Consider the following 18,764-nt stretch of genomic DNA (forward strand, 5'->3'; position numbering starts at 1 on the left):
GCAGTTACCAATAATTATAACTTTGGTCCACATTATTCAAAGAATTCACAATCATATATATTGCGTCTACTCACGGATCGAAACGAATTGTAGTTGACAGAAAATGCATATTTTTCCTTATCCTGACTCATGCTTATTGCTTGTCTCCCTTTCCTTCTGAATGCTAGTGGAACACTTGAATCCCCTTTTGAAGCTCCCTTCAAAAAAGCGGACGTAAAATCACTTACCAGGAGTCCCCTCCCTTGCCAGGTTTTGGCGGGAACGGCGCCACCTGTCTGCCATGCTCTTCACTCTCTCCTGATTCGCCTGAGTGGGCGGTTGTGAGAGCACCTGGTCCCCTATACGGCTTTATATCCTTTTATTATTTAGGCTTTTCTTCTAAATTAGCTGTATAAGGCTTTAGCTTACATTTACCTACAATATTGTACGGAATTAATTCTCAAATTTCTCCGTTTTTGTCACGTTTTTACGTGATTATTCACATTGTTTACAATTGATGAAATCTTGTTCTGGTTGTAGGTATCGTTTGTCTGCTGTTGATCCTCATAACCTATGTCCTAATTGCAAGCCTATATATTTATCTGACACTTCGTTGTCAGTTGTGTCTTCATCTGTCTGCAGAGCTACAGATAACTTTTTGGGTCATTGAGTTATGTACTCGCTTGTGTTCATCTCAACTGGGTATCCTAATCTTCCTTTGAGTAACCTAATAAATTATACCCACCTCACTCAAACTCAATTGGGTATTTTGCCATTTTCCATTATTTGTGAAAACAGAATAAAGTTTAAATGTTGGTTAACGTGTGTGTTGTTTATATTTGATCTGTAATATGAGAAAAGATGAGAAAGACTGCATGTTGCCAAGTTCATGTGCCGAAATAGAACCTCTAAATATACCTCTGAGTCAGTTATTCTATCTTTCTTCATAACATCCATCTGTAGCATGGGTCAGCTTACTTCAAATTCTAGTAGGTTTGTTGAGTACGCAAGCTAGGATTTGACATCTTTGTGTGTACACATGTTAGGTCATATTTATGGAGTATTTACAAAACTTCAAGCGTACTTGTACGCAATACACGTGAAAGGAATTGAGTTTTCACATAAATGTTTGCGTAATTTACGCAGATACGCAGCTTATCTGTACCTCTGGTCTGATATTGCATTTTATAAATATTCATATTATCTGTCTAGACGTTCAAAGGACAGGTCCAGACGAGAATTACACGACATGTCTAAACCGGCTAAGCTTGCAGAGGAGTTGGTGTCTACGCAGATACACCATTCCAGTGGTCTACCGGGGTCGTCTACGGAGGAGGTTGCCGCCATAGACAACGCTGGCTCGAGGAAGAGGTCATCTACATCTGAGACACCCTCTTCGCAGTCTAAGAAGACTAGGGCATCATCTTCCCAGAGGAAGGAGGCAGCTACAACGAAGACTTTGGCGAAGTCTCCACACGGGGCATCGCAGAAGACGAGGTCCTTTTCAGCTGAGATCGTCCCTCTGGAAGAAGTAGATGTCTATGATGAGCCGCCCATCCTCATCCCTGAGATCACATCTAAGAAGAAGACGAAGACGTCTTCTACAGTGACCACGCAGGACAACCGATCAATGCAGACGTTCGGCACGAAGGATCAACGCCCTTCGGAAGAAGCCTCATCTGTCTCAGATGCGTCGTCAGTACAATACACAACGCAGACCTTCAACCCGGGCACCTTTATGCAGCAGATGTTAGACCTGATGGAACAACGGTTCGCACGAGAGAGAGCTGAGACGAAGACTACATCTGCGACGAACCCGAGTGAAGGTCAACTGAGCAGCACATCACGTCCGTTGGGAACCAACGTCCTGCAGAGCATACAGGAAGATTCCAGCTCGACTACAGCGTGCACGAATACCTAGCAGCCATACCAACATGGAATCCGCACCAACTACGTTCGGCGGAAGGACCAGACGTTTGCCGAACCCATGCAGATCATCGGCGTCAGATACGGACGTTCGTCACAAACCTGCCCACAACGGTTCGTTACCAAGGAGAAGAAAATCACCGTCCGTCCGAAGGTCTGGCAGTCCTACCAACGTAGAGCCTACACCAGTTACGTTCGGCAAACACTCAAGGACAAGACGTTCGCCGAACCCACGCAGATTGTCATCTACCTCAGATGCGGACATTCGTCACGAACCCGCACGCAAGGGTTCGTTACCAAGGAGAAGAGAATCTACACCCGTGCGAAGGCACAGAGATTCGTCACAAGACTCCAACCCTCGACAGAGCTGTTCACCTACAACGCAGGTTCGCGTGAACGTATGGTTCGCCACGAAGCTCACCACGCAGGTCTCCATACAGATCACCACATAGATCTTCATACAAATCGCCTTACAGATCTCCAGACACTAGAAGAGATAAATCCTCAGAGCATGATACTGCTAAATCGGAAGATGACAGCGGAATTATTTATTTCTTTGCTGACTCTGAAATCAAGTCATGGATGGCCAACGGTTTGGAACTCGCATCACCCTCTAAGGAGGCCAATGAAGCACTCTCGTACTTGATGTTGAATGATAATATAGACACTCACGATTCCACCTATCGACCCTGTCTCACATTAACCAGACACAGTAACCAGACGAACCTTCTTCGGCCTAGCCAGGTCAAGAGCTATCAACGAGACCCTCATCTCGATCATGCAGATCTTCAGGCAGGTCTTCAGGCAGATTTTCAGACTGATCTTCAGAAAGGATTCAGGGTCGTCAAAAAAGATATATCTACATCAGAAGAGGTTAGCCGGATTAACTGCACAAAAACTCTCCTCGACTCGGAGAACCTACACATTCATGAAGTTTAACCCCCTGGCTGCCACATAGAAATAACCGTGTGTTGTCGCTGTGCCGAGTTTATTTGAGCGAGACGTTATGAAAACTGCATACATTCGTCTAAAATGTACGTCAAACAGCATCGGCGTTACTCACAATGTTCAAAATCCACACTGTAAAAGTTCGTTCATTTCCCGTTATGTCTATGTAAATATTTTATGGCATTGGATTCATTATGCGTAAGAAATAGCTCGTAAAAAATGTAGAATATGTATTTTTTACAGAATTTCCACGGCAGCCATTTTTGTGCATTATGATCGGGTCATTCGGCTCTCCTCGCTAGATTGTAAATTTGCAGTAATAAACAAAACGAAAACATGTTATGGAAGCTCGTTTGATTCACAATTACCATGTTGAAAATGAAATATGTAGCGGAAATAAAGCCAGCGAAATGGTCGATTACAAATTCGTTGAAGTTTGTATGACGCCATTTGGCCCGTAAATTGGTTACACTGCAACGTTTTCCCACGGATGTCTTGTCGGAAAACGCTTATAAATGGAAAAACTGTTCGTGATATATGAATGAAATCTTATACCTGAAATCTGCAGTTAATTGCCTTCGTTATCATATAAAATTTGACGTAAAACATAATCTGAAAGATCAGTATTGACGCTTTTTTCATGAAGAGGGAATCGAATCAACAACTCAGAATCTAAACTGAACACACTGCTGGATTTTTTCGGTGCAGTAAATCTATATTCTTAGCGGCCATTATTCACTTGAATGTTTAAAAGGGTATTTCATCAAATGTTGAAACAATCATGCCCCATGAATAGTTTTTCTTTTACTTCTTTGGCACCCACAAGCATTTATTACGGTCCCTGTCAAGTCGTTGCTCAAAACACTCCTACCGTATGCGATGGCGGACACGTCAACGAAATTTGCATACAGACGAATGAAAGAGTTAGTCTCGTATCTACATGATTAGTGAAAGACGTGTTTATATTTTCATTTTCATTTAAAACCATTATGGTAAACACAAGTAGAAATGTCACAACAAATAGAAAATTACTTGAAGCAGAAATACTCAGAAAGAGTTATTGTCTTGTCGACAGCTTTGCATATTTAAAAATGTCGCCGACAATGTTCAGCGGTGTGTCGGAATTCGGATTTACTTTATTTGGTCCTGTAGTGTTTTATTCAGTTCGACAGCAACCGAGAAGGTAAGTGCCAGAACCTTATGTCGTCGTAATCGTCGGGGGTAAATGTGAGGGATTTGGCTGGGTAATGCATGGAATCTGCCATACTGTGGTACTTTGTACAACGATAAACGCGCCAGTGACCTCAACGTTCTAGACGTTATGCTTAGGTTAGGTTTCCAGTTTTCAATTCCCGTCACTTTGTGTTGCTATCATGCAGTAAGAAAGGCATACATCGCAATGTTATTGTATTACCTGATATGTGTGCAGTCAATTTGATTTAATTGTGAGTTGGTATTTCGTGAATGTTGAAAATTTGGTCTAAAATGAAGATCTGAGTCTGAACCGTGTGAAACATTTTGTTGATATATTTCTTTCAATCCATGGTCGTGTTGTGACCTGTTTATGTCCATCGTTACACTTAGTTGACATGGTGACATCATTTCAGCGGGCAATATCAAATTAAATTATTGTTTAACTATGCATACGTGTTAATGTTTAAATGATTTGATAGGAATTACACGAAAGTTTACGCTACTGAAAAAACGGGCGTGAAAATAGTTCGCCGCTAATTAGATGTCTTCTCTTAGGTCCGCTACTGCTCGTGACATTTACCACACAAATTGATTTGGGTTACGTTATTTCAGTTTCAAAAGTGACATTTAGATAGGTTATGATAAAACTGATGAAAACCAATAACTATTACTGAGTATTTGTTTTAAAAAAATCACAAATTGAATCGTATATCAGTGAGTAAAGATTTATACAAAATTTCACCTTTATTAATCCCACAACAAGCCATGTGTATAAGTAGTTATGTATTATGGAAATAGTTATAAGGCAATAAAAAACATTTCAGTCATAACAAGAAATTGGTATCAAAGGTTACAAGTGCTCATATCTTAGACACTCCATGAAAGAAGACTAAAATTCTGTGAAAATATTTTAAGAAATTGTATTAATCCACTATATATAAATAAACCTGTCATCACCTATATTAATACAAAATAAAGGTAATACAGTACTTTCATTTACACTTGTTAATATTTATTGTATATTGAAACATCACAATCTCCTTCCAAGCATCCAGTGAATGTTTCAACATTAGTGTCAGTTAAATCAGGTTATGGTTTTGTTATGATTATCTGTGACCACCTTAACTGTATTTATTCCTATTCCTGTATATAAATTGTTATATTCTTGTGCACTTTTGAACCATAATACAAACATGAATAATCAGATAAATTGGAATATATTGTTATCATTGACTTCTTTTACTTCATATGAGTATATGTTTCAAACATGAAATGTAATTAGGGTAGTTATATTACTTGTTAAATTACAGATAAAAACATTTCATTACTGAACAAGGAATTAGTAATTGAGGGTGTTCCAGACTCCTGGTTTTTTGAGTAATTTGAAACTTTGCATGAGGTTGTTATTCAAATGTAAGTAAAAAAAAATTGTGTGTAAAGTACAATTTTCAAAGTATATTTTAAAAAAAAAATATAAGTTACATGTATTGTCACAAAGTATCCATTACAATAAGTATTTTCCAATAATAGAAATAGACGACCATACATATTATTTGAGAAATATCTTTATAATAGTTTTCCGATTGAGTAAACATGAAAAATAGAAAAGAAAAACGTAAGGGGATAATTATGACATGTTACAAATGGAAAAAATCGCTGCATTGTTTGCTCCCTTCGAGATTTATCTGGACAATATAAATGTGTAAGCTTGCATTTTCATTAAATATGAACTTATTTACGTTGTAGTTGTGTTATTTGAATAATATGATCATATCCATCTGTCATGACTGAATTAAACTATGCCAAAACATATTGTGTGTTTGTTTGTTATGATACCACACCTCTGCCAATACTGCTTGACTAAGTCAAATTAATTATTTGGTTTATAAAAGATTGAAATTTGAGGACTACCAAAATTGTGTGAGGACTAGTAGTTTGGTGAGAGTCACTAGTCCTCATGGCTAGTAGACTTTTCAAAGAGATTTCTAACCCTGCTCATTCTATCCCGGACCTTCAGGGTTAAAAGTATGTTTTAGTAACAGTTGAGATTGGCATGTGTTTTCTGGTTCATTCAAAAGTAAAGTTCTCACAACTTGTAACTTTAGTTCTAATCAGATGTATAAGACAATGAAAAGAAATCTCTCATTATATACATATTTATTTACATGAAAGACATTTGGTATAAATAGATATTATACAATAATTACCGCGTGATTTTGCTTCAATATCGCAAAATACGGCGTAAGTCATATTCTCACAATCAGATAATATTAAGGATATTTACAGGCACTACATTTGTATACAATAATTACCGTGATTTTGCCTTAATATTGCAATTACGGCGTAAGTCGTACTCTCACAATCAAATAATATTGGCGATATTTACAGAAAAATGTATATACAAAAATTTGCCATGACTTTGCTTTAGTATTGCAATTACAGCGTAAGTCATACTCTCACACTCAAATCACATCAAGAATATTTACAATCAATAAATTTATATACAATAATTCGCCCGACTTTGCTTTTTAGTATTGCAATTACGGCGTAAGTCATACTCTCACACTCAAATCACATCAAGAATATTTACAATCAATATATTTATATACAATAATTCGCGACTTTGCTTTAGTATTGCAATTACGGCGTAAGTCATACTCTCACACTCAAATCACATCAAGAATATTTACAATCGATATATATTTATATACAATAATTCGCCATGATTTTGCTCTAATATTGCAAATATGGCGTAAGTCATACACCGCAATCAAATAATATGAAGGATATTTACAGACAATAAATTTGTACAATAATTCGGCCGTGATTTTGCTGTAATATTGCAAATACGGCGTAAGTAATGCTCTCACAAAATTTATGTACAGTGGACTTAAGCACACAGATGGGGAAACTGCCTGAAGGGATGATATGCCAGTACATACAGCCGTTCACTCTTCAATGTGAGCTGTGTGGTGATACTGGCTGAAACAGCGGGCACAGAGGCCTACAGTGCAGTCAGGACACCAAGTCCTGACCTTCCCTGCAGAGCCATCTGTGGTCCTCTGTCGCTTTCTACAGAGGACACACTGTTTCCTCTTCCTTCCAGGCAGCACTTCGATGAAGTGGCGTCCGGTCAGTCGTCGGGAAGGAGGCTGGGTCCTTGGTCTGCCAGTCCTCCTAGTCACATGAGTGTTCCCGACGAAAGTGAGTGGAGAAGGGACATGTGGAAGTCCAGACGGGGGTCAGCCCTACCATGGGTGTTCATGAAGGTCTGATAGGCATTAACTGTAACGTAAAAGATAAGAAACATTGAAGAATTATAGTGAATAATCACTGGAAAAGCTCATTCTTGATGAATCACTATTATCAAAATATATCGGAAGTGGTACCAATTAATATTCAATAACTCTATTTTTTTTAAATTGTGTCATCAGCAAGTACACTTTGAGAGCAATAGCAATAATTATATGAACAGATCCATTACTTTACCTTATTGATGATAAGCAGACACTACAGTATAATACCAATGAGTGATGATTATGAGTTCTATGGGAAAAATTTTCTTACCTGAAGCTGTGAGAAGAAAGTTGATTAAAATTTTCTTCCACAGCTTCATGGAGCGGACTTGAGGGATCATATACAGCAATGAGTTGATCCCCAAGGTCAACTCCCCCCATCAAGGTGTTGTATAGTCTTACGACTGAGGGGAGAGTGACAGACCGGCCCCGTGAGTTAAGCCCATCTTCCATTCTGTAAAGAAAACATTACATGTTAAGAATTCAAGAATCATGTCAGTAAATTCAAAACATCTTCACAATAAAATTGAGGTATTTCACACTCATAAAACTGTATCATGATATTATGTGCTTGAAAGATAACCACAAGTAATAGAAATCATACTGACTAAACTGCCAAACAGGATATTGAAAAGTTTAAAATACTATATACCTTGGACTACCCATGGTAGATAAAATTGTGAAGACCCTCCTGTCTGAAAAAGAGCACTGCCAGCAGTGGACCCTGTCTTCTCACAATTGTCGAGCCCCTGGGTGGTCTTTTCCCAACAAAGGAGCTCGGCATTCCCTTCCTCCGGACGGCGACAACTCCTGTGCAGAACGTCTCCCTGTCGAAGAGATCATGGCAGAGAGACGGACTGCTGAAGAAGTTGTCACAGATGATGTGGTGTCCCTTGTCGAGATGCGATTCCATCAAGTCCATGACCACACTGTGCCCAAGGCCTGCCCTGGGTGGTGGTCCTCCAAGGTTCCTGCCCTTGTGGATCCGACTTGATGGGTGTATCCAGTACCACGCCTCAAGGATCCACAACTTCACTCCCCATCTGTGTGCTTTCTTGTTGGGCATGTATTGAACAAGATGATGTCATCCCTTAAAGCCAACCATCCTTTCATCCACTCAAACACTCTGGGCCAGCCTGAATAATGTGAAAGATCTTGATGCAAACATTTCAATATTTATGCAATATAAGGTTCATGTCATCATTAAATTTCATTTACCGGTAGTCATTTACTTAGATGGGCTTTCATGGATATATTGACTATGTCTAGACACCATGTCATACATTTCATCCTAAAAATTGTTAAATTTAAACTGGAAAATTTAAAATAGCTTACCGGTGAGTGTTTATGAAGGATCCATTCACAAGATCAAGGACCGGCCTGATCTTGTGGAGGGGGTCATGACCTGGCTGCCCTCGGGGCACTGCAGCAGAATTGTCATTGCAGTGGAGGAACCGCATGATGATTTGGAAGCGGTTCCTCGACATGGTTGCCGGCGAAGGAAGGTGTTGATGCCAGCCAGTTCTTGTCCCCTCATTCCAGTAGGATGAAATGGTTGGCTTCCTGACGACAATCATGCCCAACAAGAGTCCAAGAAATGCCCGCATTTCTTCCCCCCGGTCAACGGGTCTCCAAGCCCGAGCCCTGCTCTCTTGGCTGATAGAGTGTGGCCCTGCAGGTACTGCTCTGCATACCTGTTTGTCTCCCCTGACCAGCAGGTCGAACAAATCAACACCTCCATCCCCTCCTCCCAGTTGTTGATCAAAATATTTGATAGGAGGGCATCTTCACCTGAAAATTATATCATTATTTGTATCTAAACCTTTATCATTATTACAAACCATTATTGATCATATCTTCAGCATTTTGTCTACAATCAAAATCTTTCATAAACATTCATACATACCTATATCTTTGATAGATACCAGCATAATGTCAATAGTATTCAATTGATATCCACATTTATACCTGAACATGTGTAACTTTGCCACATACCAAATTGAAGGATATAACAATTAAGTTATTTCTTATGAATTGTATTGCCTATGTTCATTAATGAATACATTCATTTTATGATAAATCATGTATGTTAGTATGTCATTTATTTGTTTAATGTACTGTTGACATGACTACCTGGAGGGTTGACAGGGCCGCAGTCCCCGGCAAAGTCAATGTCATTGCCGAGGTCAAAGCTGTCAGTGTCCAGCACAGGCAGCCAGGGGCCACGAACCATTGGTTGGGCCCCTCTTTCTTCTTCATCTTCTTGAAGTTCTTCATCTGAAAGTTGTGATAATTTTTGCATCAGTGGGGTACCAAAAATGTAATATGTACCAGTGTTCTCAATTAAATATTAAAGGAAAGATTTATTTTCATTTAGAGAGTGTTTTCATGCAAGTAACACAGGAAAATATATTAATGGGCTTATGACACATGCTCATATAAAGCATTTCCCAGATTGTTCACAATATTTTCTTAATGGGGCAGGTAATACACCCTATATATAATGTGACACCATTTTGATTTTTCAGATTAGATATCCTAATATCATTGGGAAAAATATTATCATTCTTTACTCTCCTAGTCATTCCTCGTTGAAAAATAATTTGACTGTACTGAATACTGCAGCATTTATTTCTCAGTGCTTCATACAGTGAGAATTAAAGCTCAACAAGTGTTGGATGATGGATTTTCATATTGTTAGAGGGAGATAATGCAATTCTTTGTGTACTGTATTACCTCCCTTAGATATACAAATTATATTGGCAGATTATCTGAAAGATGTATAATGATGCTACTGTATTGCACCAGTGTGGTTTCTAATGATTTTCTAATATGATGTTGTGATGGTCATAGTGGAGAATTAGCTCAGCAAAGAGTCTGAATTCACCAGAAGTATATTGTCTTAAATATTTACAAAAAATAAAGAAGGGTATGACCACATAGTTATTAAACCCCTCTGGGCTGTGGCCTACAGCTATTCTGTTTTAGGTAGTTTCAGGGTTCCCACAGGCATGGCAGGTAAAAATTCCTGACTTTACCCTGACAAGTATAGATTTTCCTGACCATGTAAGTGTAAAAACTGGCCTCCTCCCTCCCTTTCAGTCAGTCCTAACCACCGTGTTTGCGTGTTAAGATATTTCCTTCACACATATCATAAATACACATAGTATTTGTTAATTTATTACATTAACCAAAACATTGATATTTAGGATGAATTAATTTTTCCTTGACTCTCCTGCCATAATGTAAGATAATACTATTAGATACATTTGACTGTGACCATGAAATATATATTCTCACTTGATGTCAGTAATATATCATCTGAAAACTTTGTATTTTATATCAAGGGCATTTGACAAAGAGCATAAATGTGAAACAAATGATTTAATTGAATTTTTTCATTCAAAGTCAGGAACACATTTCTTCATTATCACAAAATGTTGTAATTATCAAAGGCGTATTTGGAAAGAATAAACATGCAAGATGTCACTTTACATTCAGTACAACCATGACAACTAGAGTATGAACACCATTCAACCACTTTCAACTTTGTGAATAAACAGCAAATGTCTGAACATAGGGCACATTATAAACCAGGGATAGAAATACGCTTTTTTAAGTGTGCCTTTATGGCACCAGACAAATATTTTAGGTGTGCCTTTCAGAAATCAAGTATGCCCACATGTTTTAGAATACATGACAATGATGATGATCATTTGAAATTTATTGTTAAATAAAGATATGGGTTTATTGGCATTCAAATATGTATGGTATTATTCAGTTTGGAAAAATAATTGTTTGGGGATTAAATGACTAAATGTGAGTTATGTCTCTAAAACATTAGGGCGGTCAAAAGGGCACCAAGAGCATTTTTCAGCCGTGCCATTTCAATATTTACTGTGCCATGGCACACTAATATATGGGGTATTTTTAACCCTGTAAACCTAGACTGTACTTTAACAAAGAAACTTATATGGGTATTTTTTGACCAAAATGGGCTTTCACAATTTGCAAGAAACCACCATAGCCATCATACTATTTATAATATTTTGGAAAAGTATACAAATGAATGGAAAATTATCAGTTAACATAGTTATCTTTAGACAAGGTGGACCTATAAAGAAAAATGTTTTGAATGGCAAACAATTATCTATTGTTAATCACTATGCCTATCTCGGACTAGTGTTTTCCATGCTAAACAAGAGTCATCAAAAGATGACAAATCCCCCTCGCCCCTACAAATATGAAACAGCAAATCATCTGACAGTTACTTAAAGTTGAACTTCATTTTTTAGACAAAGTCTAAAACGTTTCCATGGCAACCAAGAAAAATAAAATGACAACAATCTGTAAATATTCAAAGGCACCACTTTTTATTTTCTGTTTGATATATCTGCAAAGTTTTGTTGAAAATATTGAACCGCTTTCGAGTTATGCTCGAAACAATATGATTACGTCTGGGACGGACAGACAGACAAGACGTTGACTATATCCCCATTACATCTGAAATCACATGCTAAGAAGGCTCTTGTCAAATTTATGTCAGTTTCAAGAATTTTTTATATTAACCCAGAAAATATGTTTCATACTGTTTAATTCAGAAATCGAACCAATTCTGCTTCATAGAAATATCAAAATTCCTGAATTTTCCTGACTTTCAGAGAAATGCCAGATTTCCTGACTTTTCCCTGACCTGTGGGAGCCCTGAGTTTATACCCAAATTTATAACACTTTCATTTTCTAAGTATTCATTTTAAATGATTAATGAAACGATAAAAAAAATTATGTTTGGTTCATTATACTTTATTGGTTGTGCCCTACAATAACATAAATTACTAGGCAGAGTGGAGTAATTAATCCTGCTAACCCTACTTGATCTGTTTACTCTGTGAAGTAACTCAAGGCATTATATTGCACAGTAAACAGTGTAAACATAGGTTTTTGAATATCAAGCAATGTTCGCTTCATATATTATGTACATAAAGCTATTCCATATCTCTGTGTAGGAAGTATGTATCAAAATTGTGAATGTGCTCCCATAACTTCAAGAGTAGAAAATGGCAAATACCAAAACATAACTTTTGTTAATTGAAAAGATGATATTTAAGATGAATTGCATTTCATGTTATATTGTCCATCATATAGATATAGATACTGTTTTTATTATTTAACAATATAATTACAAATGTCCATCAGTAACTTTTGTATTAACAATGTTAGAGTAGTTAGGTAAATATTTATATGAGGCTAGTATATTCAGAGATGAGTTAATTAGTACACATTAATTGTACAGGTATCTTCCCATAATAAAGACCTCCCAACAGACAGACCTCTTAAAACAACACATTTTATGGTTGGTTGCATAAGGCTTAATGAAGCTTAACCCTTGTTAATAATGGTATGTGCCCAGATAAAAAAACAACATTAGGTATTAACTATAGTTTCATCAATTCAAGTAATTAATTATGATTTTTAAATTCAGACATATTGCATCAACACATCCACATCTATTTGCCAGATCACATCTACTTGTGAATATTATCAAATACAATAATTTATATACATGTACCTACCAAACATATGAGACCAAGCACCATATTATTATTCACCACTAAACTCTAGTTGCCAAATTTATCAAAACTGGACTTTTCTCAATTTTGTAATATGTGTCAATAATAATATGCTGTATGTTCTCTGTGTCACAAAATGCTTGTACTAATAATTAAGAAGGCCTTTTGTATAATTGTACTCACTGACATAAAACATATTTTCTTCTATGTCAAAAGTACATGATTACATTCAAAGACAATATTGATATGAAAAATTCACATGTTATTTTTATTACATTGAGTACTTATGTTGACACTATTTCAGAATACACATTCTCTTTTTTTTACTGTGTGAATAGTGCTACAATTCCTACGATTTATTAAAAATAAGTGTTGCCCACATATGGACATGTTGAAATTTTCAATTTGCATAATATTTGTACTTCACAGTCAAATGAGGATTTATTTATTTCAAATAAAACTCATATAGGAATGTATTGTTTCTCTTGGTATCAATAATTGCATGGTAAATGTCTAACATTTGAAAAGTCAAAATTGCACCAATATGTTAAAATTACTAAACTTGCAAATCAGTCATAATTCATATATTCCGCCATGTACATTGTCACTGACAATAGCCATACACGATATACTCAGTTTAGTCTATTTGACTTGAAAATGACAGATAATTTTACTTACCGCTCATTTCTCCTGATTGGGAGTCAGACTCTGAGTCGAATCGAGAGAATCGACGGATATGTCCGACTCAAAGTCCGACTCCCCAAATCGTAATCATCACCCACTCCCACTGCCGTCCATGTTCCAACGATGATATGTTGTCGCCTGTCACATGGGGCTATATTTACACTCATGAATATTCATACTCTTGGCGGGAGGCAACCTTTTTATATATTTCCGTGAGCATCCCTTGTGCTGATTTCTCAAACAAAACAAGGATGAACTATTGTAGCGCATTAGTATCTTTAATCACATTTCATTCATCTACACGATCAACGTTAGCGATTGAAACGTAGAACTTTATTGTTTTGACTCGGGCAGCGGTAACCTCTGTGACGCTGGCATGTCAAAGGTCGCGTGTCACGGTATTTTGTTCCAGACGAACAATCGCGAATTAACCGCCCACCTCGCCAATATTATGGAAGCGGTCTGCGCGGTGGAAATTTAGAAAGTGTCAATAGAAACAGATACACACATATTCTTCAAAATAAGAAATAGGAATCTAAATAATAACAGGGTATCCAACAAATGCATACAGCCAGTATGAGTGTATTTTTACGCACTGAAACAGAAACAACAACAATTAGATGACAAGCTTTATGATAGTCAGCTTAATGAGCAACCGTGCTACAACTTATGATGTATATCATTACAAAACAAAAACGTATTCATTCCGTGGTAAATCACACTTACACAAAGTTCGTGTTGAAATAAGAAATAACCTATTAATTCAGGATAATCAAAACAGCGATTAGTGCATTATTAAATATAAGCTTTTGGTGTTGTTACCAATGTGTACTTTTCAACGTCTATTCAGAAAGTTAAACATCTATAATATTCTAAAACAATTACTAACACGCGGTCGTTCGAAGAAATAAACAACACAGTCCCCACTAGGAGATATCACAGGCTATCTTGCCTGCATTTCTTTGTCATCTGAGAACCGTAGGTGCCGCTATTTCTTCTCGTGGAAAGTACTGTCAGCGACCTTCAACTTCGGGTAAGCCATTTTGTGTCAACTTCCGGCGAATGAGTTTCGCAATACCCTTTCTGTATTTTTCCTAAATATGAGGTATGAGGGGACATAATGGAATATCTGAGTATACACACCATTATGAAAAGTGGCAGTGTTCCACAAGTAAAGTTCTTAACAGATGTCAATGGGTATGTATTACTGTCTGCATGATTTCAAATATACGTTGGTAGCTGAAGTGAAAAGCGATGCATAGCATGAAAACATTGAGGAGAAACATTACGCACATTACACCATCGATATACAAGGTATTTGTTGGTTCCAGAAGCTTATTCTTATATAGAACTGTAGACATTTGATCCTTTTCCAACTTTTAAGCAATAATTTCTGTCAGATCTGTAACTGTGAATTACAATGTTTTTTTCCAATCAGATAGTGGAGTGTGCTCCAAATCTTAAAATATTCCAATGGCGTCAAGTTTGATCGTTAGTGAGACAAGGTGATTTTGACTACCTCCATATACAATTTGTATGTATGGTACAGTTATAAAAATTACGCACAATTGTTGGAAATTTACTATACTTTTAAATGTTGCATTGTTTTGGACTTGGGGTTGTGTTTATTTCTAATAATTTAACTTCTTTTACCATGTTGTTACAAAAGGACATATATGTCCCTCTGGCACACCAACTGCGTTTTGTGTAGGGACATATATGTCCAAATGGCAGCCAGGGTGTTAAAGATGTTTCTTAAGAATCCAGGAGGGACTCATGTCCAGATACATATCATTCACCTACGGGCAGATCTTCAGGCAGTCAAGTCATCGCGGTTCAGAGCTAATGACTTGATAGATACTACCGGAGAATTTCAGCGCAGCCTTGGTAAGGCTATGAAGTTCCACAGTCAACATATCCCTGACGTCCAAGCCAGGGATTTCCCACTACTTCACACACAACCCTTCATGAAGGCTCCAGAGATTGATGTGAACTGAAAGATCATCAACGACTCCCGTTGTAAATCTTACAATGAAGTTGCAAGTATCAACTCTACAAACACCTTTGTGTATTCAACACAAAGGGGGTATTTTACGACGCTTCATTGATACCGATGAATACAGTCTACAAGTAACAGCGTTAAGCAAGTATGGAATTTCAGCTGATCATCTGTATAAGATGACGACTGCATTATCTTCAGGAACGAAGGAACAGTCACAGCAGCCAGGGAGTCAATCTACCTACATCGGTATTATGCGGCGAAATCTTTTGCGCGTTTACCATTCAGCCCTCTATACACGTGGTCACTCGTGTAACTTCGGGAGGTTACGGACAAGGCCGAGTGTTGATGAAGAAATCAACGACAGCACAAGGTTCTACAAGGATCTTTTTCCGGCAACACCGGTGACGTCACATCGCGGGAATCTGAAAGGAATCAAAATACTGCATTTTGATTGGTCCATGAGAGACAACGCCCTGCGCAGAAGTCGGACATCGCTCACATGTCAGGAAGTTGTCTACAGATTGTGAACAACATTTCAACGTGGGAGGAGGACTTCATTTACAGTCCAGTTAGCAGGATACAGCGTGATTTGACTGTCTTACGGGATTTAGAGACCTTCCCTGTCAGCAGATTGAAGACTGTTTTTCCGGTGAATTGCAACAACATTCGTTTGACGAAATTTGCTCGCGGCAGCCTGTCTACTATATATAGTCTTCACAACGATGGCAGCCCCAGATCCGGACGTTGCTTCGCTTCCTCTACGGACATGGCAAGGGTTCCACTGTCTACTTACTTACAACATAGAACATGAGCAGTTTCTGGAAGATGTTTCATCTCACCACAGAATGACAAGGTCGTCTCAGAGGATCGTTGGGTCTAGATACAAGTCATGGTATCTCAAGCACTACTCTCTCCGTTACCACTACGAGAATGGCAGAGCCTATTAGGTCTCCTCACGTCAGCTCAAGACATGACGCACAGAGGGAGACTACAACTGTGTTCACTACAGAGATTGGTGAACGCCCACTTACAGTCTGGATCCCGTTCGAAATACCAGACAGGCTAAAACCATACCTACTATGGTGGACTCAGAAGTCGAATGTTTGCGACGGAAACTACTTAATAGAGCCGGAGTGCAGCGTCCACCTCTACACAGACGCATCACTGCACGGTTGGGGAGCACACCTCGACAACGAAGTGGTTGCCGGGAAATGGTCGAAACAAGAAATGAATCTGCATATCAACATGCTTGAGATGAAAGCAGTAGTAAATGCCCTACTACATTGGTCCAAAGTACTAAGGAATGCAAAATTGATGATCCATACGGACAACTCAACAGTGGCGTTCTACATAAACAAACAAGGATCAACAAGATCTTGCAATCTTCTAGACCTCAGCTTTCAACTATTCAACATTATAGACAATCTCAACATTTATGTGAAAGCATGTCACATTCCGGGAACCAGGAATGTAATAGCAGATGCGCTATCTCGACCACATCAACCATCCCCAACAGAATGGATGTTACATCCACAAGCCGCTCAGATGCATCATACAGACGATAGGATCTCCACTCGTAGACCTATTCGCCACGAGATTCAACAATCAACTGGCAACGCTTCGTCTCTCCAATTCCCGATCCGCAAGCATGGGCGACAGATGCTCTAAGCATCCCATCGGAATGGCTAAACGCGTACGCGTTCCCTCCGCCAGCGTTAATACCACAGGTATTACAGAAAATCAGGCAGACAAACTACAACTGATTTTGGTCGCTCCTTACTGGCCAGCAATAACGTGGCTTCCCGTTCTTTTACAAGAAATCGGAAAACCAACAATACAACTTCTAGTTTGGTCGAACCTACTAATTCATCCTCACACCAAGCAAGTTCACAAGTATCCCAGATTGTTCCACCTACACGTATGGAACGTATCACGGATTGCTTGTCGAAAAGAAGATACTCCGCCAGAGCAGCAAAAGCAGTTGCACTAGCTTTACGCAGATCTACTCTGGCAAGTGGCAAAGCTTTGAGAAATATGCATTGAGGAAAGGTTTCACTGCAGTGAAAGCAACACATCCTCAAGTGGCGGAATATCTTTGTCATCTCAGACAAATGAGGAAATTAAAAGGTTCGACATTATCTACATACCTAGCGGCTCTCAGCTCAGTTATCACTATGAAGACAGGTGTGAAACTGACGAAGGTGCCAGAGTTACTGGCCTTGCTACGCTCTTTTTAACTGGAAGACCAACAAATGAAATTTAAAGCCCCGGCTTGGGATCTCAACGTGGTATTACGACATCTCACCAGTGATGTGTACGAACCACTAGAAAGAACTTCTTGCGAATTTCTTGCACAGAAAACGCTATTTCTGATCGCCTTGGCAACAGCGGCACATATGTCAGAAATACATGCGCTGGACTTTGAACAGATACGTTTTGACACACGTCACAACACGGTTCATCTAGGATTGAGGTGGGATTTCATAGCTAAGAATCAACTGCCAGGTCAACCGGACAGACAATTCCACATCCCAGCATTATCTACAATCCTTGGTTCACAGGATATACAAGATTTATCCCTATGTCCAGTCAGAGCACTGAAAATATATCTACAGAAGTCTAAAACCAGGAGACGAAAATTCAAACGCCTTTTCATCCCCATATCGTCGGAGACACCCACAGAGATCTCACGTACTACGATATCAGTTTGGTTGGATGAGAGCAATCAAACTACGAGCCTACAAGGCAGCAGGACTTGAGCCTCCTCGAGCCTCCAATCCGCACGGAGTTAGAGCACTGGCATCTACACTCGCTCTACATGGAAACTGCTCAATATCCACTATCATGGAAGGGTGTTTTTGGAAATCGGAGACAGTATTTGTTAACCACTTCCTCAGAGACTTCGCTACCGAGGACGTCTCCGGTATCCACCAGTTTGGACCTCTGGTTGTAGCTCAACAGCTGACGGTCCCTCAAAGGCGCTGAGATGTATCTCGCCCTTTTACCGCATGTCATGCAAAGCTTGTACTCCAAGGAATAGAGCTTATAGTCCATGTACACGTCTAGAACAGACTAGCATGAATATTGGACCCTGTACTAGTAAGGAATTACTTGTACATGGATAGGGTCACTACTCCACTTGATACGACCATCAAGAGTTGGAGT

At 38.6% G+C, this 18,764-nt stretch overlaps 1 protein-coding gene and 1 long non-coding RNA gene across 2 annotated transcripts in view; one reads left to right on the forward strand and one right to left on the reverse strand.

Moving 5' to 3' along the window:
* LOC124287143 (ran guanine nucleotide release factor-like) overlaps positions 1-18,764 on the forward strand; it is a 40,971-nt gene that overhangs the window by 9,504 nt on the left and 12,703 nt on the right. The window lies entirely within an intron of this gene.
* LOC124287189 lies at positions 7,290-8,244 on the reverse strand. The gene is made up of 3 exons (XR_006901211.1): positions 7,996-8,244; positions 7,615-7,797; positions 7,290-7,332 (listed from the first exon to the last, which is right to left on the reverse strand). It is a non-coding gene; the product is annotated as an uncharacterized LOC124287189 (long non-coding RNA).

Source organism: Haliotis rubra, unplaced genomic scaffold (assembly GCF_003918875.1).
Source record: "Haliotis rubra isolate DU_JTF1 unplaced genomic scaffold, ASM391887v1 Scf4, whole genome shotgun sequence".
In the NCBI taxonomy this organism is placed as follows: Eukaryota; Metazoa; Mollusca; class Gastropoda; order Lepetellida; family Haliotidae; genus Haliotis; species Haliotis rubra.